Source organism: Sus scrofa, chromosome 9, assembly GCF_054392235.1.
Source record: "Sus scrofa isolate SSC_HxYL_T2T_F1_AM1 chromosome 9, Sscrofa_HxYL_maternal_Yorkshire_Landrace_v2.0, whole genome shotgun sequence".
Taxonomy (NCBI): Eukaryota; Metazoa; Chordata; class Mammalia; order Artiodactyla; family Suidae; genus Sus; species Sus scrofa.
This window is the reverse complement of record NC_139391.1, coordinates 48,552,141-48,577,616: the sequence shown is the minus strand read 5'-3', so window position 1 is coordinate 48,577,616 and position 25,476 is coordinate 48,552,141. Positions and strand designations below refer to the sequence as shown.

The following is a 25,476-nucleotide window of genomic DNA, read 5'->3' as shown; positions in this document are numbered from 1 at the left end:
TACCTGGCACTAATAAGGGTTAACAATTATGATCTTATTATATAATTGTTTAAACAGTCTGTATTTAGAAAAAATAACCGCAAACAATATACAGCAATGCCATTTCCCAATAGTTTCCCCAGTATGGTGAATTATCAATGATCATGGTACCTCTCTCTACTTATTTAGGTCTTTCTCAATTTCTCATTAGGTTTTTGGGTTTTTTTGTTTGTTTTTTTGTTTTTTTTTTTTCCCTGTCTTTTTAGGGCCGCACCTGCGGCATATGGAAGTTCCCAGGCTAGAGGTTGAATCGGAGCTACAGCTGCTGGCCTACGCCACAGTCATAGCAACCCCAGATCCAAGCTATGTCTGTGACCTACACTACAGCTCATGGCAATGGCAGACCCACCACTGAATGAGGCCAGGGATCGAACCTTCGTCCTCATGGGTGCTAGTCAAATTCGTTTCCACTGAGCCACGATGGACACTCCAATTTCTCATTAGTTTTCAATCATCATTCATTAAGTCCATCCCCAGGGATTTTTCTTAATAATAATATAAATACCACTTAAAAATATTTCCAATTGTTTACTGCTGTTGTATAAAAATATAGCTTTTTTTTAATGTTGAAATTGTATCCTGTGATCTTGCTAAATTCATTTATTGCTATTAAGTTTGGGCTTGGGGATGGATTTTCAGAATAATTTTCCAAGTATATTAACATGTTGTCTATGAATAAAGTATTTTTATATCTTCCTTTATAATATGTGAGTCTTACTTCTTTTCTGTGTATTTTCACTGGCTAATACTAAGAGAATTGTTAGAAGAGACATGCTTGCCTTGGTTCCAGTCTTAAGGGAAAGTCTTCAGCCCTTTACTATTAAGTATGATGTTAGTGTGGGTTTTTGTAGATGTTCTTTGTCACACGGAGGAAGAGTCATTCTTTTCCTTGTTCTCTGAGAGTTTAGTCAGATTCTGTCAAATTTTTTTGCTGCATCCATCGAGGTAATCTTATGATTTTTCTCGTTTAGTCTTTCAATGTAGTGAACTACATTGATTGATTTTTGTTACTGAACTAATTTTACCTTCCTACCGACAACCTACTTGAACATGATGCACTATGCTAGACTGCTGGACTCAGTGTGCTAACATTTTGCTAACTGTTGTTTTATGTCTGTGAAGGTTACTTATCTGTAGTTTCCTCTCATTGTAACATCCTTGTCTTATTTTGATATCAAGTTCTGACCTCATAGAATGAGTTGGTAAGGGTTCTCTCTTTTTTCTAAAAATGTATGTGCAAAATGGGTATTATTTCTTGCTTAAATTTTAGACCACTTGGTATTGTCTCATAATGAAACACCAAGGCTCTGTTCATTTTATTTTCACTCTTTTTTCTCTCTTTTAAATGAAGTATAGTTGATTTACAATGTTGAGTTAATTTCTGCTGTGTAGCAAAATATACAGTTCAGTTATACATACGTATACATTCTTTTCCATTATGGTTTACTAGAGATTCTCATACTAAGTCAGCAAAAGAAAGATAAATACTAGATGATATCATTTATATGTGGAATCTAAAATATGACACCAATGAACCTTTTTTCTCTTTGTCATCCAATTTGCTTAATTTTTATTGCCCCCTCGTTAGACCACAGATCTTTTTTTCTACCTTAGATGTCCCAGTAATCTGTATGTAAATAAATAAAATCCAGTGTGACTACTTTTCATTGTTATTTCACTATTATTTTCATGTGCTTTTAAAGAATAGTTCTCATTTCTCTGTTGAGCTCCCTCTGTAGTCCCTCATTGTATTAGTTTCCTGCAGCTGCTGTTATAAATTACAACACACCGGGTGGCTAAAAGCAACAGAAAAGTTTTCTTTCACTGTTCAGGAGGCCAGAGGTCTGAGATCAGTATTACTGAACTCAAATCGAGGTGTCAATAGGGTCACACCCTTTCTAAGACTCTAGAGGAGTATCGGTTTCATGCCTCTTTCAGCTTCTGGTGGCTGCCAGAATTTCTTGGCTTGTGGCCATATCACTTCAATCTCTAGGGCCTGCACCTTCAAATCCTTCTCTGCTCTGTCTTCTCTTATGTGTGTGTATATGTAAGACCAAAAAAAAAAAAAAAAAAAAAAGATACATGTGATTTGCATTTGAGACCCACCCAGATAACCTAGGATAATCTACCATTTCAAGATTTGTTGTTGTTTTTCTTTGTTCTTTTTAGGGCAGCACACCTGCCTGTGGCATACAGAGCTTCCCAGGCTACGGATCTAACCAGAATTACAGCTGCCAGCCTACACCACAGCTATAGCAACGGCCAAATCTGAACCGCACCTTCAACCTGTAACACAGCTCATGGCAACGCCAGATCTTTAACCCACTGAGCAAGGCCAAGGATCAAACCCACAAGCTCATGGTTCCTAGTCAGATTTGTTTCCGCTGCGCCATCATGGGAACTCCCCATTTCAAGATTCTTAGTCACATCCACAAAAACTTTGTCGTATCTGGTAGTATTCACAGGTTTCAGGATTAGGATGTACAAATCTTTGGAAGAAGCTATTTTTCAGACTATCATACTCATTATATCCATTTTTTCATTTAAATTTTCTAACATATTTATAACTCTTTTAAAGTCTTCATCTGCTACTCCCAACATCTGAGTCTCTTTCTCTTTTTCTTTTTTATGGCTGCACCTGTGGCATATGGAAGTTCCCAGGCCAGGGGACTGAATCCAAGCCACAGCTGTGACATATACTACATTTCATAGATGGGTAAATGAGACTTACGAAGGTTAAGTAACTTTTCTGAGGTCACAGACTTTGTAGGTGGCATATTCTAGGCCTGAATTCATTTCTATTTGGTTAAAAACCGAAGTTCTTAGCCATTACATTAGAATACACTTAAAAACACGAAGACCCAAATCCAGCAAATAGTTGAAATTCTATGAATCAGTAAAGCAAGCCTATTCAAGTTTCTAGTAAAGCAACGATGGAGTAGTTGGCTAGTCATTTGCCTGTCGATTATCTCTTATTTTTTCTTTGCTGTTCATTATTGAAGGAGATCATTTTTCTCCCAGGTTCCTTTACTCTCTGAACCCAAGAAATAATAATGGAATTTCTTCAGGATAAAAGCAATGACCCCAAGAAGTAATTCGAATCTGCACATTAAAAACAAAGAGCACCAGTAAAGATAATTACATAATTAAAAAAGACAATGTAAATGCCTTTGTGTTCTTTCATCTCTTAACTGATTTCAGAAGCAATTGTATAAAACAGTATGTATAAGATTGTCCGGTTGGGCTGGTAGCACAAAGAATGTGATATTGTGATTTATAGTAAGAAATGTCTATTTGGTCTTCACCCCTATTTCTAACACATAGCTCCCCAAACCCTTGGAACTTCCTAAGCCAGAGGAGGAATGGGAACACCTTTTGCTATAATATTTGGAGTTTTTTGTCCTTGGTTCCTGAAATAGTTCCAGGGCTAGAAGGGTCATAGGAATGTACTGTTATTCAAACAAGCCCCTTTCAGTCCTCCCTGAGTTTGAATTTTTTTTTTTTTTTTTGTCTTTTTGCTATTTCTTGGGCCACTCCCGCGGCATATGGAGGTTCCCAGGCTAGGGGTTGAATCAGAGCTGTAGCCACCGGCCTACGCCAGAGCCACAGCAACTCGGGATCCGAGCCACGTCTGCAACCTACACCACAGCTCACGGCAACGCCAGATCGTTAACCCACTGAGCAAGGGCAGGGACCAAACCCGCAACCTCATGGTTCCTAGTTGGATTCGTTAACCACTGCGCCACGATGGGAACTCCCTTGAGTTTGAATTTCATCAGCTGTGGCCAATGATTTAATCAATCATTCTTCTATAATGAAGCCTCCACAAACCCCCAAAAGGACAGGCTTCTAGGTTGAGGATCACATGGAAGTGCTGGAAGGGTGGAAGAGAGCACAGAAACCGCACACCCCTTTCCCCATCCCTTGCCCTATGCTTCTCTTCCATCTGACTTTTCATCTGTGCCCTTTATGCTGTCTTTTATAATAAACTGGTAACTGTAAATAAATGTTTCTCTGAGTTCTGTAAGCCACTCTAGCAAATTCATTGAACCCAAGGCGGGGGTTGTGGGAATCTCCAATCTCTAGCCCATGGGTCAGAAGCACAGGTAACAACCTGGACTTGTGACTGGCCCCTAAACAGGGTAGGGGAACATTCTTGTAGGACGGAGCTCCTAACCTGTGGGATCTGATCTTACCTTCAGGTAGGGAGTGTCAGAAATTACTTAATTTCTTGGTGTTGGAATAAAAAAAAAAAGTGGGACAAGAGGAGGGAGGACTCAGTGATGACCTCCTGAAGACCTCTGTTTGGAAGGCATCTCCATTATGTAATATATAGATTACAACTACTATTACGAAGTAGTAGTTAACCAGCCTTAACCAGGTAGAAGTTTTAACTGGATAGAAAGTTTCTCTCTTAGCGAACAGTTCAAGCAGTTCAAGGCTGAGAGAGGGGTGTTGGATATTGGTCCTGGGAACTCAAGCTCCTTCCATCTTGTTGCTCTATAATTTCTTGGTTTGTCCATAGGATCAAAGGTTTCTTATGACCACATTCCAGACCACGGGGGTGGCCGGTGGGGGGTGGGGAAGATTGGAGAAAGAGGGAATGCTTCTTTCCCATTAAGCGCACAAGCAAATGGTAGTATGCATCATTTCTGTTACATGTCACGGGCCTGAACCTAATATCACAGCCACACCAAGGAGGAGTAGAAAAGGTCGTCTTCCATTGGCCAGCTAAGTGCCCAGCAGACAGGGCTATTACAAAAACAAAAACAAAAACAAAAACAAAAACAAACAATAGGAAAATCGATGCCCCAGGGAAAAAGGCAGCGTCCCCCACATCTGTTAATAGACCCAGTTGTGAAAAAGTTCTGTGATCACTCAACTGAGCCTGCCTCCTTGACCTTCACCCCTTGGTCCTACGTCTGCCCCTGGCAGCATAAATCTATCTCGTTTCCCATACAATAGCCCATCAAATATGTGAAGACAATTGTAACTTTGCCCTAAGACATTTCCAGGCTAAACATCTCAACTTCCTTCAACCATTTCTCTCATAAGACATGTTTTCCAGATTCTCATGATCTTGGGCAATGTACTCTGTGTACTCTCTTGGGAGTTTTGCTTTCCTTTTTTTTTTTTTTTTTTTTTCGGTCTTTTTGCCATTTCTTGGGCCGCTTCCGCGGCATATGGAGGTTCCCAGGCTAGGGGGGTCTAATCGGAGCCGTAGCCACCGGCCTACGCCAGAGCCACAGCAACGCCAAATCCAAGCCGAGTCTGCAAGCTACACCACAGCTCATGGCAATGCCAGATCGTTAACCCACTGAGCAAGGGCAGGGATCGAACCCGCAACCTCATGGTTCCTAGTCAGATTCATTAACCACTGCGCCACGACGGGAACTCCAGTTTTGCTTTTCTTAAAATGTGGAACTGGAATAGGTTGCATTATGTAACCTGAATAGATGGGGACTACGATCTTTCTTGTTCTGGAGAGTGTATTTCAATTAATATAGCCTAAGAGTGTATGTTAACAATGGCATTATATTATTGACTCATGTGGAGTTTGAGATCCGTGAAAGAACACAGCACTCTTTCAATCAGACCCTGAGCCTCCTTCATATAGTTATGAAAATGATTTTACAAACTTAAATGTATTACATGTGCATTTGTCCCTACTACTTTTCATCTTCCTACTTTTAGCCTAAGATTCCAGAATGTCGAGACTTTCATCACCTATTACCTATAACTTTCAGCATAGATTTTTAAAATTTAAGCAATGTAAAAAAAGCAAAATAATCACTAACTCTAGAAAAAATTACAAAGGAAACAATAGCATACCAATCTTAATTCTCTGTATACTACTAGAAAGAACAGTAATGAATGCTATTTATACCGCCGTAAGAATGTAAGTATTGAATATGAATTTAACAATAATTGAGATTAACAACATAGAAAGACATGAAAAGAGGAGTGTAAGAGTATGAACACATCTCCTAAAATACAAGGATGAATAGATACTACCTAAAATTGCCGAACCAAAGAGTTCTCATCGTGGCTCAGCAGAAACGAATCTGACTGGTATCCATGAGGATGCAGGTATGATCCCTGGCCTCTCTCAGTGGCTTAAAGATCCAGCATTGCTGTGAGCTATGGTATAGGTTGCAGATATAGCTCAGATCTGTCGTGGCTGTGGCTGTGGTGTAGGCCAGCAGCTAAAATTCTGATTCAACTCCTAGCCTGGGAACCTCCATATGCCTAAAAAAACAAACAAAAAAAATTATAAAGTAAAATTGTTGGACCAAAATATGATAGTGTAAGCAAACTTTTCAATTACAGAAATACATGCCAGAAGAAATGGCTTAAAAAATGGAAAGTAGATGTATCTGAGGAGTGGGGCTAGGGTTAGGAGACAGGCAGGCAGGGGCAACACACTTTTCTCTGTTCGTTCAATCAATATCTTTTGAATTTTATTGTTTTACTATGTGCATTTTTTACTGTTAAAAATAAACACTATTTTTTTAAAAAAAGAAACTCAGTTTAATTTGAGCTGTTTAATAGGCCCCCATTTAGGAATCTATTAATTACTTGTTATGTGTCATTACCGAACATTCTAGAACAGGAAGGGGGAAGATGTCATTTTCTACACAATGTCACACTGCATTTGGTATGGAGTTATCGCTTATGTCAGAAGGTAAATTTAATCACCCCTTGGTGTCCTATTGTTATGAAGTGACAAAGTTAATGCAATTTATTCAGTACTCTCGTTCCATTATTATGTGTCTCTCAGAGTAAGGCTCTAATTTCGTGAAATAATGTACTTTCTGTTCTAGGTTTTAAAATCATCATTTCTGCCAGTTTCCTTCCCCCCAAAATCAGAAAATTTGAATGAGAAGCAGTTCAGGTCCAATACCCTGAATTGTTTTAGCTGAGGGGGAACTTTTTTTTTTTTCTTCGTGAGAAAATTAGTCATTTTTTCCCCCCACAAATGATATATTACATTATAAAACAGAAACCTTAGGGATCATCCAATCTAGACTCTTTCAGGTATACAGATTGAGGCAGCAAGAAAGGTCAGAATTATATTAGTCTTGTAATGATGCTGAAGTAGCCAATTCTTTCAATGATCCCGTTTTCTACCTACCTCTCCTATTTCTTTGCTTTGGGTTTTGGCTCAGGTGATAAGAGAGCCTGGATCCTGTCCTTTGGTGTGCTCCTCATGCCTTGGGTGCCTGGTCAATATTCATTACTCAGCAAATATTTTCTTGGCTTCTCTCATGTACACAAGAGAGTGGATTGAACAGGGAGCCCAAGTCTTTCTTCTGAGGAAGAGAACACAGGGGTATCTGGGATTCTTTCATCTTTTGCTGCCCTTCACAGGTTGTACAAATACTCCACGTGCCCAAGCAAAGACGGAGTGTTCCCAGCCCCTGGGGAGGAGGACAGCAGTTCTTCAGAAGAACAATGGGCCATTGTCCCCTAGATGAACTCCCATTTATTCAAAGCAGGGTTGCTGTGGGTTGTGTGGGGGGTGTGGGGTTTTGCATAAAGCACCAGACACAGGAAGGTAAGCTGTGTCTTGGGGACTTTGTAGCTCTTTACAGTGTGCCTCCCAATGGGCTGGTGCCGACTGCCTGATGTCAAATTTTGCCCAGACATTTCGGTGTGGAGAGGCACAAGGGAGGAAAAATGATGACACGATCATGCACTGGATACTGTGGAGAACTGAAAGTAATGCCCGTTCCCATGTCTGTCTCTCTGCAGTTTGACCACATGACTGAGGAAGCAACATGGAAAGAACACGTGGTATATTTTTTTGGCCGTGTCCACGGCATGTGGAGGTTCCCGGGCCAGGGATCCAACCTGCACCACAGCAGTGATGTGAGCCGCTGAAGTGACAACACTGGATCCTTAACTCACTGCACCATGAGAGAACTCCAAGAACACGTGTTTTAGAACCACACAAACCTGGTTTCCGATCCCAGCTTCACACCTGACCCCCAAAGGACCACACAGATCCCTACCAGGCTCTGAGCTGCCATCTCTCCTGCTTTGAGACTGACACTATCCACCTAACTTGTTTTGTAGAAAGCTCCTGAAACACAGCAGGCATCCAATTAACAGGAGCTATTAAAGTTATGTTTGCGGAACACCAGCAGGATTCAATATAAAACTTGTAGGCTGGAAAAAATGTCATCAAAAGATCACTTGACTTTTTTTTCCTGAAGAAATGATCATTTTCCTAATTCCAGTGAGCTCCTGCTTCTGAGGACTTTGCAGATGCAGTTAGGATTTCTGGGCTGTCATTGCCAATAAGAGGTCATGTCCTATTTATCATCCATCCCCAGAGTTCTAGCAACTAAACAAACGAACATCTCCATGAGCTGGGAACCCAAAGGTGGTCCATACGCCTGCCTAAGAAGTACTTTTTGATTGTCACTCATTGGTATTTATCCTAAGTGTATTGGTAGACAGCATCTTCTGGTCCCCATCTTTTCACACATCCTTACTGATGGAGTAGGTGGGGAAATGATACCCAGGAGGCAGGAAGAAGGCTGAGGACACCCCAGGAAGGAAGATATGCAAATGAGTTCTAGAGGGTAGAAAGGCCACAGGAAGGGCTAGAGGGCAAAGGAAGTTGCTATTCGGTTGGTTTGTATAATGGAAATGGGTCTGAACTTTCCTAAGTATTGGACAAGGAAAGAAAAAGAAACCAGAACTTTCTCCAGAACCTATCCATAGAGGGAAACTCGAACAACATTTCAGCTTATCTGGGCTATGGCTAGGTCAAAGCTGGACCAAATGCCCTTGCTTCTGAGAACCCATGTTATCCCAAAGTTGTAAATACCTGGCCAACAGAGACCCTCACTCCTTGCCTCCCCAGCTCTGAGGGCACTAACACGACCTAGGCCAGCACCACCCATTACTACGATGCCCACCTAGCATTCATGAGGGCCCCGAGAATTGTGGGTAGAGGGCTGGCAAGCAAGCACGTGAAGCACAGACAGGGCCAGAGTCCTGCTCATGCCCCAATGAAGGGCTTCCAGGGTGAGGTTCTGGAGGTCACAGCTCCTGGACACCCATAGGACTCTCACTGAGTACCCCCTCACCTTGGGTCCGCTGCCCCTGGTGCTTTTAGGGCTGGGGTCCAACCTGATCCAACTCAAGAATAGATGCCCCCAAATCAGGGCTCCTTTCCCTATTTCCTCTTCATTTTTCCATCCATTTTCTTTTTTGGCCTCAATCTCAAAAGATCTTATTTTTCTAATTCACTTAAAAAAAAAAACCCATTAAAAGGCTTAATGGTTCTTCTAAAGAGCTTGATGGTTGATGGTGAACTAGAAAATTTGTCCAAGGGGGAGTAACACCCTAAAACTTGTTCGCCTAAACAGAGAGGTGGAGAGAACTCAGCTCCTAGGAACCCAAGCTAATTTCTTTCCAGCGTAAAACAGTGTTTCCACCCCTTTCTGATGAATCATCTACCACGTGTGGACAAAAGGACTTTTTGCTCGAGCAACAAAATAGAAACAAACGAAAGAACCCCAGTAAAATAAGTTCTCAACAGTCCATCCAGCAAGCAAAGTGGTGGAGTACCTTGTACACATTTACATAAATGCCCCCTGGCCCCTGTGAAAAGAGAGGATAAGGAGTGTGTCCTCATTTTTTCTATCCCATGTCCCTTGGCATTGTGCTTTATAAAGACCCCTCATATCTTCATTGCTGCTTCTTCAACGCTTTCTTTTCTTTTCTCTTTCTTTCTTTCCTTTTTTTTTTTTTGTTGGTCTTTTTGCCTTTTCTAGGGCTGCACCTGCTGCATGTTGAGGTTCCCAGGCTAGGGGTCTAATCGGAACTGTAGCCGCCGGCCTACGCCACAGCCACAGCAACGCCAGATCCAAGCCGAGTCTGCAAGCTACACCACAGCTCGTGGCTACACTGGATCCTTAACCTGCTGAGCAAGGCCAGGGATCGAATCCGCAACCTCATGGTTTTTAGTCGGATTCGTCAACCACTGAGCCATGACGGGAATCCCCCCTCCCTTTTTTTTTAAGGAAAGCATATAAAACCTTTTTTAATGGAGGTTTCCAGCCCAGGGGTCGAATCAGAGCTGCAGCTGCTGGCCTACACTACAGCTGCACCTGCAGCCTACACCACAGCTCATGGCAACACTGGATCCTTAACCCACTGATCGAGGCCAGGGATCCAACCCACAACCTCATGGATATTCTTTGGATTCCTTTCTGCTGAGCCACAATGGGAACTCCCCTCTTCGACTCTTTGTGATATGATGTGGATTCAAGTCCCTCCACCATTTTATTGCCATTCCTGACACATTCTCATAGAGCTTCAGCCCCCTTCAAGTGAGACCTTTGGAAGGAAATTAAGCATTTCAATTGTGATCTGTCCTGTCCAAAGCATGGACTGGAACAAGGCCAACACACTAGAACCTCTCTGTAAAGATTAATACTGACCCATTAATCTGTACCCTTATGGTCACTCAAGTAGTTCTAAACCCACCTGACTGTTGAGTTTCATCTGCATTTCTCCATCCTGAGTATACTGAAATCATAGGAGCCCTTGATAAATGTTGCTGAATTACCAAAACGCTGTGGATTATAGCTCCCCATTCTTCTAGAATCACATATCAAGTTGGATATAATTCTATCTGCCGAGCTTAAATAAGACAGTTTATTTCTGTGTGTGTGTGTGGTTATATACATATACAAAATTAAAGTGGAATTAATTTTCAGTGTGTGCCAATTTCTGCTATACAGCAAAGTGTATACAGCAAAGCAATCAGACTTCCTTCTGTCTCATGTAAAAGTCCAGGCTGGAATGTGGGCTTTGCTCCAAGGAATTATCAGGGACCTAGGCCCTTGTTGCTGAACCACACTGACTGCCCTCATCTATGTGGTCAAAAAACACTCACTCATTCACATTTTAGCAAAAAAATATGCATCTTTGTTTGGGGGCATGACTCAGAAAAGACATACCTCACTTTTGCTGGTAAACCATTGTCAGAACTTGGTAAACATATTCTAAACCTGGCTGCAGGTGAGGCTGGGAAATTTACTTTTTGTTTGGGGTGGCTCAGGAAGGCTGAATAATGTCCCTTCCCTGCCAAGATGACCATGTCCTAATCCATGGACCCTGTGCATATGCTACTTTATGTAGCAAAAGGACTCTGCAGATATGATTAAGTTAAGGATCATGAGGTAGGGAGATTATCACTGATTATCCAGGTAAATCCAATATAATAAAAAGTGTCCTGGAGTTCCCATGCTCGTCAGTGGAACTTGAATCTGACTAGCATCCATGAGGATGCAGGTTCAATCTCTGGCCTCTCTCAGTGGGTTAAGGATCTGGCATTGCCGTGAGTTGTGGTGTAGTTCGCAGACATGGCTCAGATCTGGCGTTGCCGTGGCTGTGGCTATGGCATAGGCTGGCAGCTGTAGCTCCAATTTGACCCTTAGCCTGGGAACCTCCATATGCCTCAGGTGTGGTCCTAAAAAGAGAAAAGAAAAAAAAAGTCATCCTTACTTATAAGAGTGAGGGTGGAGAGGCAGATGGTAGAGGATGGAAGCAGGGGTCACTGAAAGAGAGAGAGAGAAATCTAAAGATGTTGAGCTGGTGGCTTTGAAGGTAAAAGATGGGGACAGGTCAAGGAATTCAAGCAGCCTCTAGAAGCTGGAAAAGGCATGGAAACGTCATCCCCTAGAGCCTCCAGAAGAAACACAAGCCTACTGACCCATTTAAACTTCTGGTTCCTGGTGGCCTAGCAGTTAAAGGATCTGGAGTTGTCACTGCTGTGACTTAAGTCACTGTGGTACAGGATCAATCCCTGTCCTAGGAAACTCTGTGTGCCATGGGCACAGCCCAAAAAATAAAAATAAACTTCTGGCCTCCAGACCTATAAAATAATACATTTGGAGTTCCCGTCATGGCTCAGTGGTAACAAACCCAACTAGTATCCATGAGGACATGGGTTCGATCCCTGGCCTTACTCAGTGGGTTAAGGACCCACTGCTGTGAGCAGTGCTATAGGTCGAAGATTCAGCTCAGATCCCGAATTGCTGTGGCTGTGGTGTAGGCCGGCAGCTGCAGCTCTGATTGGAACCCTAGCCTGGGAACTTCCATGTGCCGTGGGTGCGGCCCTAAAAAGAAAAAGAAATTTATATTGATTTAGGGCACTAAATTTGTCATAACTTTTTATGGCAGCAACAGGAAACTAATATAGTATCCATTTGCTCTGCTAAAATTTCTGTTACTATGGAAAAAGGAAAGAATAGATACGGGGGGATAACTAGCAGACTATACCATGCTTTTTTTTGTAGTGATCTTAGGCCTATTCCTAAAATTCACTGCTTTCTCTTACTGGAGCCCACAGACATTCTTTTGAAAAGCCCCTTGTTTATCTTGCTTGGGCTCATTGTCCAACTCATAGGCCTGTAGTTCTAGTAATCTTTTCTATTTCTGAAAATAATTCCATCTTCCAGTCCTTCTCTTATTGGCCTTGATAAGCTAGAGTTTAAGTCATTCATTCTTTCAGTAGCAGGGACTCAAGATTTGAAATCCATCAAAGCATTAGGATATTCCCACAGTTCTTTCATGCATCTTAGAGCATCTATCCCCACCTGGGAATGGTCATCCACCCTCTCAGTGGGGACATCATCCTGCTTGAGACAGAATTCAGGAACTACACAGATGCTGAGAAGTTCTGCTTTCCCTGTCTTCTATCAGCAGTATACCTTTAGCATTCAGTAAGACTTTGAAGTTCTGGTTTAAATTACCTTTAATGATGTTGGATCACCTCCATAGGGTTTATGAAGGAGCCGGAGCCCTCGCTGCTGTCTCTTGCCCCATCAGAAAAATGCAAAGGATTCCAATTTCTCCATAGGTTTCTCCGCAATTGCTTAACTGCTTTCGAAAGGAGATCAAATGCCCACATTTCCGGGCCTCCACTCCCTTAGGCCTCTGCTCCCCATTCAGGCAATAGTGCCAGAGCTGCTAAAACAGGTGCATCTGCTTACCTTGCCTCACCCAAGATCCACTGCTTCTTCTCAGAGCCATTCTCCTTCAGCGAAGCAACCTGTGGGATGACAGCCAGGATAATGGGGAAATCAAATAATTCAAAGGCTTAAAGTTTCCAAGAGATGAGCACATTTCATTTTGTGCGGGTTTTTTTTTTTTTTTTTTCCTCTCCTCACCTGCTCCGTGTTCTCTCTGCCAGCCCTCCCTCTGCCCCAGATTCATTGGCAGTCCAGGCAGGACCCAGCTGCCTACCGAGTGCCCTCATTAAAATGCACTGCTCTTGCTAATTAGGAGCCAAGGTTCTCCCTCGGTGGGCTTGGCCTGGGCATTGCCATTATCTTCATAAATAGACTCTTTACTTTGCAAACGGTGCTGTCATAGCCAGGCATTCCCGATCTGGCAAATGCTCTGTGCATTCTTAAGTGGCGGAGCGAATGTGTTAGCGAGAGAAGGCAGAGCATTCATGCTGAAGCAGAGGCTCTGTCCTGACTTCACCCCGCTGTCTGGGCAGCAGGCAGCCAACACAACGGCTGAATCTGCGTGTACGACCACAGTGTGCAGGAACCATATGGCCCAGATTTTCTGGGAGATCTTATTTCTCATCCTTTTAATCTTTACAGTAAAGGCAACTTTTGAAGTGCACAAATATTTTTCAAGTAATCAAATTGTTTTACTTTTTTAAAGACCGTTCCTATCTATACATTCATAGATTGGGGGAAAAATCAATTGAATTCTTTATCTCCTAAATATGCCTTATACAGTCTCCTTCTGAGAACATGTTTATTTATTTATTTTCTGTCACCTGTGAAATCTCTCTCTACTTTTGCTGCCCGTCTGTGGCTTGCTGGCCATTTCTAGTACGAGTTCTTTTGCAAGGCCTGTTCTGAGTCCCTTGATTTAATATAACTTCTTTTTCTACATTGTCAGCCTATTTGTTTATCTCTCTTTCAGGTTACCATTATTTCTGAAATGTCAGTTCTGTGCCAGGACTCATTCTGAGCACTTTATGCCTGTGTTTACAATGAACTTGCAACACACTTTGTGTTATACCCATTTTGTAGACGAGAAGATGGAGACTCAGTGACCTCAAGAAAATTGCCCATGGATATTCCTTGCCAAGGAGCAGAGCCAGGCCTGAGGCTGTGTTGCAATTCAGGGTGAACTAGATTGCAGACTCTTAAAGGGAAGAGTCTATCTCGGTCATCTCAGCATTTTCTTTCTGCCTGGAGTGCTTAAGGATAATGAATCGAGGAAACACAGCCCTTGATTATAATCTAATTAGGGAGATAAAAACGTGTCTTCAAGAAAAATGGCTATATTAATAGAAGGTAGTCTAAAATAAAAGTGCAGTTGGTACAAGCAATCCACCTTCTGCGGGTGAACTTGCATTCTACAGAATTTACTAGTAAATGGTTTGTGTGGCTGATTCAGTTATAGGGCAAACTGTTAGTCCTTCCCCTAACACATATATTAAGCATGCCTCAAGCTTTTAAAGTTATTTTTATTTACTTATTTTTTGGCCAAGGCATGAATCAGCTTCATGTGGGATCTCAATTCCCAGACCAGAGATTTAACCCAGGTCACAATGGTGAAAGGGCCAAATCCTAACCACTAGACCACCAGGGAACTCCCTCAACCTTTTTTAAAAAATTGAAGTATAGTTGATTTACAGTATTTGTGTTAGTTTCAGGTGAACAGCCTAGTGATTCAGTATTTTTGCAGATTATATTCCATTATAGGTTTTTACAAGATAATGGATATAATTCTCTGTGCGTATAAACTATCTGAGGGTCATGTTAGAAAGAGGATGCTCATGCATATTGGGGGTGGGACCCAAGAATCTGCATTTCTAACAAGCTACCAAGTGATGCTTTAGCTGCTGGTCTGCTGGCCACATTTTGAGTAGCAAGGCTCTAAGAGACTGTTCTAGGAAACTATAACTGGGGGGACCGGGGGAAAAAAGGAAGCTGGGTGGGGAGGGTGGAGGCCAGAAGGGATTAGAAATGGGAGAAAAGTACAGGGAACATCTCATATTGTCCCATGACTTTCCCTGGGTTGTACCCTTTGCCAGCAAATCCCTTGCCAAATTTCACTGACAGGCTTTTATTTATACTTTAAGGCAGCTCAGAGGTCACTGCCAGAAAATTCTGCTGAACCCCCATGCTAGGCTAGTGTTCCTCTCCCATTCATTCAGGATGATCAGCCACACTCAGTCCTGTCCATCTTCTCCCCCCTCCCCTGTTGTCCATCCCTGGAGGTCAAGGACTGTGCATTAAAGATCTAACGCATAATAGATACTCCTTAATAATTTGAGCCTACAGTGGAGACCAGGGGAGAGTAGTGAGAAGGCAACAGTATAGCAGTAGAGAGAGAGCGGAAACAAAGCTAGGGCAGCAAAGGATTTCTGTACCAGTTATTTGTTGCCACAATAAGGCTTTGTAAGAAACAACCACAAAACAAAGTGGCTTTAAACAATAAGCCTTTATTTAAGTCATGAGTGTACGGATCTGTTGGGCAGTTCTGATCCCAGGTGGCTGCTCAGGTGTCTGCACTTGGTTGGCAGATTGGCTCTGCTGATCTTGCTGGGCTCTCTCTCATCCCTGGGACCTCAGCTCAGGTCTGTGTGGTCTCTCACCCTTGCAGCTAAAAGTTTGGGCTCTTGTCCAAGGCAAAGCTCCAGGAGAGGGAAGAAAGTATGCAAGGCCTCTTGATGCTTGGATATGTGACATGATTACATCTGCTTCATCCTATTGGCCAAAGCAAGTCAAAAGGCCAGTCCAAAGTCAAGAAGTTGGGAATTATATGCTACTGCTTGATAAGAGCTGTAAGCCAAGAAACAATGGCTTAAATACACAGAGAGGAATAATTAGGGCCATTTTTACAATCAACCGTCATAATTTTAGATTGATTTAGACTCTGCCTGTTACTAAGAGCATGAAAATTCCAGGGCACACTAGCGGTGGGTCTTCACTTTCCCCCTGTCATCTTCAGGGGACAATAGAGCTGCAAACATAGCCACTCTTCATGATTTGCACATCAGTCATTCGAGCCAAATGTTCTTTCCCAGACTGGCTTCTTAGCATCTTCCTCCTACTGTCCAGCTGCTGTGTGTTCATGTAACTCAGATTTGGCCGAAAATGAGAGTGAGCAAAACATAATTAGAGAGGCATATCTGCTGCAAAAAGAAAAAAAAAACCACACCCAAACTGAAATATAAATAATTTTGGATTTCCCATTGTGGCTCAATGGGTTAAGAATCTGACTAGTATCCATGAGGAATTGGGTTTGATCCCTGGCCTTGCTCAGTGGGTTAAGGATCTGGTGTTGCTGTGAGCTGTGGATAGCAGACACAGCTTGGAGCTGGCGTTGCTGTGGCTGTGGTGTGGTAGGCTGGCAGCTGAGCTCCAATTTGACCCCTAGCCTGGGAACTTCCATGTATCTCGGGGGTGGCCACAAAAAGCAAAAAAACAAAAAAAAAGAACTTTAATGTTTAGCTTCATTTGATTACCTGTGTTCTCTCAATGTAGATACATAAGCATTGTTAGTGTACATGTATATTTTATTTATTTACTTATGTATTTATTTACAGCCGCACCTGCAGCATATGGAAGTTCCCAGGCGAGGGGTCAAATTGGAGCTGCAGTTGCCTACCCATGCGACAGTCACAGAAATTCCAGATCCAAGCCACATCTGCACCTACACCACAGCTCTTGGCAATACCAGATCCTTAAGCCACTGGGTGAGGCCAGGGGTCGAAGTTGCATCCTCACGGATAATAGTCAGATTCACTTTCTGCCGAGCCACAAAAAGAGCTCCTACGTATATATTTTAATTTAATGTTCTGAATAGCTTAGTCTATTAACTAAAGTATAAAAGACTATATGTGACTCCTCCCTCATACCTTACAAATACTCACATACACACACACATGCTGCCAATTAGTTCTTCTCAGAGGCAGTGTTATTTTTTTAAATATATCCTTTCAGGAATGCACGTATAATCACATAAAAGCAAATACATGCATATGTTATTTCCTTGATTCTGTATTTTGCTTTTTCTTTTCTGTTTTCTTTTTTTTTAACCACACCCTAGGCATGTGGAAGTGCTCCTGGGCTGTGTATTGAACCCACACAAAGCAGGGACCCCATGCCAGATCCTTAACCCACTGCACCATAAGGGAACTCCTGCTTTTATTTTTCAATTAACATCACATCCATAAAGATTTTATCAGATCAGGGACTGAAAACTTTCATTTCTTTTTCAGGGCTGAGTAATTTTCCATTGTGTGGGTGTACTCAGGTAATCAGCCCCCCACTGACAGACACTTAATTTGTTTCCATTCTTTTTCTCTTGTAGGATTAAATCTTGAGAGGAATTGTGTTAGCACAGTGATGAATTCCAAAGTTTGGCCTTGCAAATGGATAGACGACAATGACTGCTCTCTTACGTTCTGATTGGAGTCTTTGTCTTGGTTTGTAACCTTGCAACTTTTATAAACAAACAGAAAATTCCCTGAAGATGCTGGTTTGGGCCTGCGCCCAGCATTTTTGGAACTCGATGTTCTAAGTGACCTCTAGAGGAAGCCGTAGGGGATGGTGGGGAGATGGTGAGTGAGCTGAATGATATGATTAAAAATACAGCCGGCTCCGTTGCATTTTTAAAGGGCTGTTGAGAACTGTTTAGGGGAAACGCAGTTTGTTCAAGCATCTCTTTGTGCTTAAGAGCTTTTCCACATTAGCCAGACCCGCTTTGCTCCTGTCAGCGCTTTCTATTCCAGAGGGTGAAAGGGTGATGTGCAGAACTCGTGTCCTGAAAAAGCGACAAGGTGGCCGTGAGAGCTGGATGCTTAGGGGTCCCAGAACAGCTCAGGGTAGTCTAAGTGCCACACTCTCCATCGGAGACTCAGGGAGGCCCAATTGACTCATTTCTTTATTCAGCGCCGTGACATACGTCAACGGTTTCCAGATGCCAGCCTGTGCACCCACTGTCATAGAATCAGCCCAGATGTGTTGTTTAAACACAGATTCCTGGGCCCCACCTCATCAGACCGTGGAACCAGCCTCTCCAGAATCTCTAACAAGCTCCCTAGGTAACTAGGAAGCATCGTCAGGACTGGGAATACTACCGAGGCAACAGTGTGGATGCGTATCACTGCATTTAGAAACCAGGATGCTCGGGCCTTACAGACTCCATATGGGGGACACACCAAATGTTCTGCACTCTGTCAGCCTCATGCTCAGGCATGGACAAGGCCTAACATTCTTCCTGGCCCCATAGGGATCAAATGTGAAGCTCTGAGGAGTTCCCGCTGTAGTACAGGGGGTTAAGGATCCTATGCCGCAGCAAAGGTCGAAGCTGCGGCTCAGATTTGATCCCTGGCCCGAGAACTTCCATATGCTGCTGGTGCCGAGAGCAGGGGATAAAATTGAAGCTCTGGCACCTCCTGGCTCCTCAGGGTCCCCTCCCAGAGACCCCATACAGGACTCTGAAGTGGTGATTTGCAGAGGAGCCTGGTGTAAGGCAATGCTGACCCGAGGACCAATCCAATTCTCTCCCTTCTTCCTTGAATTAAGAGACACGAGCCCTTCAGAGTGAGCAATGGTCCCCTTGGTGGGAGGTGGGAGGTGGGAGTCTGGATCAGGTGCTGGGATGCATCATGCTGGCAGGGAAGCTGGTCTGGAGAGGCTAGACATAAGGCTGGCACAGTGTGCAGGCAGGGATCACGGCTCTGAAGTGGCTCTGTCCATGGAAGAGCAGCTGCCATCTCAAGAAAGAGACTTAGGCCATTGGGTAATAGTGGTGGGTGAAGGGGAGACTCAGGTGGCAGAGGAGGGGAGAGGGGGGACCCAGCTGGTGAAGGGGGAGGGGAGAAGGGAAACTAAGGTCGTGAGGGGGAGGGGAGGAAAGGAGATTCAGGTGGCCCCCTGCACATACACCAAGGAGAACTGTCTTGTCTTAAATTTTTTTTTTTTTTTTTTTTTTTTGCCTTTTTAGGGCCGCACCCATGGCACATGGAGGTTCCCAGACTAGGGGTCGAATCAGAGTGTAGCTGCTGGCCTATGCCACAGCCAGAGCAACACCAGATCTGAGCTGCATCTGTAACATAGACCACAGCTCACAGCAATGATGGATCTTTAACCCATTAAGCAAGTCCAGGGATTAAACCTGCCGGCCTCATGGATGCTAGTCAGATTGTTTCTGCTGAGCCATGACGGAAACTCCTCATCTTAAAGTCCAGAGTCTATTTAAGAATCTGTTTTTCGGAGTTCCCGCCATGGCGCAGTGGTTAACGAATCCGACTAGGAACCATGAGGTTGTGGGTTCGGTCCCTGCCCTTGCTCAGTGGGTTAATGATCCGGCATTGCCGTGAGCTGTGGTGTAGGTTGCAGACGCAGCTCGGATCCCACGTTGCTGTGGCTGTGGCGTAGGCCGGTGGCTACAGCTCCGATTCGACCCCTAGCCTGGGAACCTCCATATGCCGCGGGAGCAGCCCAAGAAATAGCTAAAAAAAAGAGAGACCAAAAAAAAAAAAAAAAATCTGTTTTTCTTAACGTCCAGAGTCTGATTTTCTGAGGGGGAACTCCTCCTCCGCATGTGTGTGGCCATGCTAGAGGTGGGCCTGTGTCTCCACTGGGAAGGGTGCTGCTGGCTCTGGGACCAAATGGCCAGGGGTGGCCATTCTCCCCTACTTGCCCCTTCATGGACAGGAGACAGATCTTCCTACTGCTGCTTGGATGTGCTAAGAGTTTACTCTCCAAGCTCCGGCCAGGATTCTGGAGAAGCAGGCAATAACGCCTTGCTCTTTCAGGACGTAGCTCTGCAAACAAATCTTTTAAAAGTCAAGAGCAGTTTCTCGAAATGTTCATTGTGCTCTGCACGTAGTTGCTTCTCAATAAGTCTGAGGCCAGTTAATGACAAAAGATCAATTATCACCCTCAAAGTAAGAGAGAGCTCGATATAAAAAGATACGCTCTCCTATGATGTGAGGACACGGTAACATTCTTATATTTTCTAATATCTTGAATCCACACTAGAATGTTTGGCAACAATGATTTGCAGTCGTCCTCTGTGCTTTGAAAATATTCCACCTTTGGGAAGGAATAAATGGATAAAGGTTTCACATGGAAATGTCTTCATGGATTAAAATTTTTATTTCATTTTATTTTATCTTGGCTGTATCTGAGGCACATGGAAATTCCCAGGCCAGGGACTGAAACTGCATCACAGCTGCGGCAACACTGGACCCTTAAACTGCTGCGCCACAAGGGAGCCTTCTGGAGTAAGGAATTTTGGGTAAGTACTTCAGAGAACAAGAGAACATACTCCAAACCCTCTGGCTCTGAGTATCGGTCCCGGGTTTAAACCAAGTCACCTGGAAGCGTTTTGACTCTGCAGTTGCCTGGGCTTCAGTGTCAGGGCTCTGATGGGCAGAGGTGCCCATGAAGGGCCTGAGCAGGAACTGGTGGTAAAGATTTTGATGAAGGGCAAGTTTTCGTCTGGCTGGAAGGGATTTGTGGAAAGAGGAGAAAGGAGAAAAAGACAAAGGCAACACAGAGAGAAGAGACCCTCTACATGGGGAAATGGAGAGAGAAAGGAATGGAGCTTCCAGAAGCTGAGGTTGTGAGAGACAAAGACAGAGGTAAGGATAGCGGTTTAATCTATCTTTTCAAAGAACCAACTTTTAGGTTGTTCTCTCTCGGTTTTTTGTTTGTTTGTTTGTTTGTTTTCATTATCCTTGATTTCTGCTCTTATCTTTATTATATCCTGTTGTGTCCTCTCTCTATAGCTGCTTCCAGATTTTTTTTTCCTTTGGTTTTCAACAATTTAATTATAGTGTCTCTTGATATGGATGTCTTTGGATTTCTGCTTTTGCAAGTTCGCTGAACGGCTTGAATCTAAATATTAATATCTTTGGGGGTTCCCACTGTGGTGCAGTGGGTTAAGAATCCGACTGCAGTGGCTCAGATGGCTGCAGAGGTGCAGGTTCACTCCCTGGCCTGACGCAGTGGGTTAAAGGATCCAGCGTTGCCACAGCTGAGGGTTGGATTCAATCCCTGACCCAGAAACTTCCAAATACCATGAGCGCAGCCATTAAAAAAATATGTCTTTCACAAAATATGGAAAGTTCAAGTCGTTATTTCCTCTAATAATTTTTCTGCACTGCATTCTTTCTGTTCTCTTTCTAAGATGCCAATGACATCAATATTAGACCTAAAAATGTCCAATGACTTTGGCAATGTCCCATATGTCCCTGAGGTACTCCTCTTTTTTGTTTGTTTTCAATTTTTTTCTTTACTGTTGTTGAGATTAGATGATTTCTATTGCTTTATTTTCAAGTTCATTGATTCTTTCCTCTAGCATCTCCATTCTGCCGTTTTTAAATATAATAAATAAAATGGACCCATCCATATATTTTTAATATCTTTTCCTGTTTATTTAAAAAATTTATTATAGTTGATTTACATCCATCCATGTATTTTTTATTTTATTTTATTTTGCTTTTTAGGGCCACACCTGTGGCATATAGAAGTTCCCAGGTCAAATCGAGTTACAGCTGCTGGCCTATGCCACAGCCAGAGTATCGAAAGATCCAAGCCGAGTCTGTGACCTACACTACAGCTCTCGGCATCATCAGATCCCAGACCCGCTGAGCGGGGCCAGGGATCAAACCTGCATCATCATGGATACTAGTCAGATTTGTTTCCTCTGAGCCATGACGAGAATGCCCATGTATTCTTAGAAGTTTAGTTATTGTATTATCTAATTCTAAAATTACCATTTTGTTCTTTTCTTTTTTTAAATAATTCTATTTCTTTACTGAGACTTTCTACCATTCTATTTCAGTCAAGAACGTTCTACCTTACTTCCTCGAGGAATCTTATAATAGTTGCTTTAAAGTCTTTGATTATTCCAACATCTGTATCATCTTACTGTTGACATCTGTTGACTAGCTCTTCCTATGCAAGTTGAAATGTTTTTGGTTCATTGTATGCCTTGAAATTTTTAATTATATTTTGGACACTTTCAATATTATGTTATGAGACTCTGGGTCTTGTTTAAATCCCATGGAGATTGCTGATGCTTTTGGTTTAGTAGGCAGCTAAGCTGGGTTGAGGACCTATGTTCCAGCTATATACTTCTGTGTGAGTGGTTCCAATGTCAATTCAGTTTTCAAAGCCTTTGCAGTGCGACTCTGATCTGCCCCTCATGTAATGACCCTGTGGCCAGCCTTGGATGCGGGCTGTGGTCTCTCCCATAGTTCAGTCTTCAAAGTCTGTAGTATGTTGTTTAGAGTCAGGTTCATGCATGCGAAGCTTGTGGATAAGCTCAGGAATTCATCAACAATGTCCCAAGATCCTCCCTACCCACAAACTCCCCAGTACTTTCTGGCTCCCCGAGGCTCCATTTTTCATTCCCTTAATCTGAGAGCTGGGGCTCTAGTTCCCTTGCTCTGCCGCCTACTTCCGTGAGCGCATCTACATCTGGGGCCAAGTGGCAGCAGAACAGAGAGAAATAGCCCACTGCCCGGAGACCACAGCTCCTCAAATCAGAGTGGGAGTTTCCCTTTTCTCATGGTTTTAGTGCCATGGATCCCACTTCTGGGATGTCCCCACCTCCTCAGGATTGTCTGGGGACTAGGGGACCATAAAACAGAGAAAAGAAAAATGGACCATTTTCTCCACTCCTGCTAAGCATTAGGAGTTTCCTTTCTGCTTGTTGAGCTAGAAGTGGAGGGCTTCGCCTGGAACTCTCTACTCATGTCTCATTCTCACTTTCAGTTTTTAGGCTGCTTTGAGTCCAGCCAAGGGACACCAAGGGGAAAAAAGTGGGAGGAGGGAACTCAGTCCTGGTTCTGTGGTACTTCAAATTCTGGTCTTCTTTCCCAATCTACCTGCTATCATTTATTTTTCACAGTCCTTAAATAGCTGCTTCATGAATTCTTTCCAGTTTTTATAACTGAATTCAGTGGGAAAGACAGGACAGAGTATGCCCGCTCCATCCTCATGCTTCTATTTTGCTTTGCAAGGATTCCACCCACCTCTGCTCAACAGGTTATAAACTAATGAACTAGGATTTTACCTTTTACTTTATGTCATTCAAAGACAAAGTGTACAAAGGCAAAAATCACTATGGGAGAAGTTGATCTATCCAGGAAAGCAATATATGTTTGCTTTCTTAACTTTTATATTACTTTGCTTCCTCCCTCGGATCATGGGCAAGAGAAATCAAAGATAGAGCCTGGTTGCTACGCACTTCACATGCTTGCTGGGAAAAATGCCTACCCGTGCTTCTCGCGCACACACACAAAAAAACGAGCATGGGACCTTCATCCCAGGGTTGTGATTTAGGAAAATAGGTTGTTGTCCATACCGAGAGGTCTTTCACATAGGCCTAGGGATTTAACTGCAATTCACAGAAGACCTGTTCACGATCTTGCTTTCTCGTAGCTTTTTGTAAATATGCAGTGAACTGCCAAGACCAGGATGTTCTTCCTCAAGGACATCCAAGGAGATAAGATTTAATTTGCTCTTCTGTTGGCCTGATTGGGGTGGGTGAATTCCAGGGAGCGATGTATGTTTTCAGTAAACTCAGCAAGCCATTGTTGAACTGAATTTCTGCAGATATTGTCAGTGGGAACATAATTTGGGTCAATGAATCATAAACTCCATTTTGGTAATCTGCCCAAGACAACAGCAAGAATGTAGCAATCCCAATGGGGAAAACGGGAAAGACACACTCATAACTAAATAGCATGGCATCGGGGCAGGAGGGGAAAGAATGAGCCACTCTGCCGGATGGATTGCAGACTTCTTTTCCACCCATTAGTCACTGAACAGGTAGGGTCGTTTTTTTCTCCTTAAGTGCTGGGAATAACCATGAAGCTGTGAACACAAACCTCACAGCCCCAAACAAACAGGAACATGACACTTGAGCTAGGTCCCCTAAGACACTCAGATGACAACCTCTGTTCAGTTTATCAACCCATACTCGTCCCTTGGAACAAATCCACAGATTTTAAAGGCATGTCACGTGCCGTTCTTGTTTCGGTAGGTTACAGAAAACAGCCAGTTCATATCTTGGCTTTACCTGTCCTTCCTTTTGTGTCACAAAACTCACTTTTAAGTGAAGAAACAGTCTGAACAGTAACACTCCAAGTCCAGGAGTGAAGTCTAGGAGCTGCCACTTGAATGTCCTTCTGTTTAGCTCATTAGGGTCCTGGAAGAAGAGAAGCATTTTCCCTGAGGGCTTATCCAGAACCAAGGTCAGACAGTTCTTCCTTTACCCTCCACCCCCAGCCTCTTGATCAGTTAGTCCTCAAGAGCTTTGCGCAAGTGAGAACAGCTGTCCTCTGTTTCAGACAAGGACTGACAAGAAAAGGGTAGTAGTTTCCTTGCAGCAGGAGGGATGTGGATTTGATGTGAGAAAGAATCGCTAGGAGTTCCTGTCGTGGCTCAGCGGTTAACAAACCTGACTAGCATCCATGAGGACGCAGGTTCAATCCCTGGCCTGGCTCAGTGGGTTAAGGATCTGGCACTGCTGTGAACTGTGGTGTAGGTCACAGAAGCGGTTCGGATCCTGTGTTGCTGTGGCTGTGGCGTAGGCTGGCAGCTGCAGCTCTGATTCAACCCCTTGCCTGGGAACCTCCATATGCTGCGGGTGTGGCCCTAAAAAGACAAAAAGGCAAAAAGAAAAGAAAGAATTGCTAGACTGTGTGTGTTGTGGGATGGAGGAATGGGTTCCGGGCGGGGGGGGAACGCGTGGTCTTCTTTGTAAAGATATAAAAACAGCTCTTTTCGTGGGGTAGTTGAAGACAGGCCTTCCGGGAGGCCAAACTACCAGCATCCTGCCTTTAAGCCTAGCAATTCTTTTCTTTCTTTTTCTTTTTTTTTTGCTTTTCAGGGCCACAGGTGCCACATATGGTGGTAGCTCTTGTTAGCTTTCCTGGACTCCCCAAGTTGGGGGATCCCCCTCTCAGTGGAGAGTCTCTGGCTTCAGCAGCCAAGGGCCCCACTCAGCATGTCATTCTGTCCCCATCCCCCATCCACCCTTGGGGAAAGACAGGCTTGGTCAAGGGAGCTCAGGCTTTGCACCTGGCACCCAACAAAGTCTTTTTCCCACCAGGTGCCCCATTTTGGTTAAATAAATGATATATTAAACTCACTTGCAGTGAAATCCACAACCCTAACCCCCACCTACCCCTCTCTTCCTGTTACACACAAAGGCACAAAGTAAAACCCAGCCTACTGCTGCTGCCACCACCACTGCTTCCAGTTGACATTTGTTTCACACTTAATATTTTTTTCCTTTTTTCCTTTCATGGCCGCACCTGCAGCATATGGAAATTCCCAGGCTAGGGGTCATCCTGGAGCTGCAGCTGCCGGCCTGCGCCACAGCATAGCAATAGTGGGAGCTGAG

At 43.5% G+C, this 25,476-nt stretch overlaps 1 protein-coding gene across 5 annotated transcripts in view; it reads right to left on the bottom strand.

Annotated features, from left to right (window-relative positions):
• Positions 1–13,495, bottom strand: part of SORL1 (sortilin related receptor 1) — a 218,259-nt gene extending 204,764 nt beyond the window's left edge. The window contains exons 1-2 of one of the 5 annotated variants that reach the window (XM_084978368.1): positions 13,236–13,495; positions 13,059–13,117 (exon numbers count right to left, since the gene is read on the bottom strand). The gene's annotated coding sequence lies outside the window, so the exon portion shown is untranslated. The remainder of the gene's footprint in view (positions 1–13,058; positions 13,118–13,235) is intronic. The other 4 variants (XM_084978363.1, XM_084978367.1, XM_084978364.1 and 1 more) reach the window with 4 other exon arrangements.
• Positions 13,496–25,476: the final 11,981 nt, after the last annotated feature.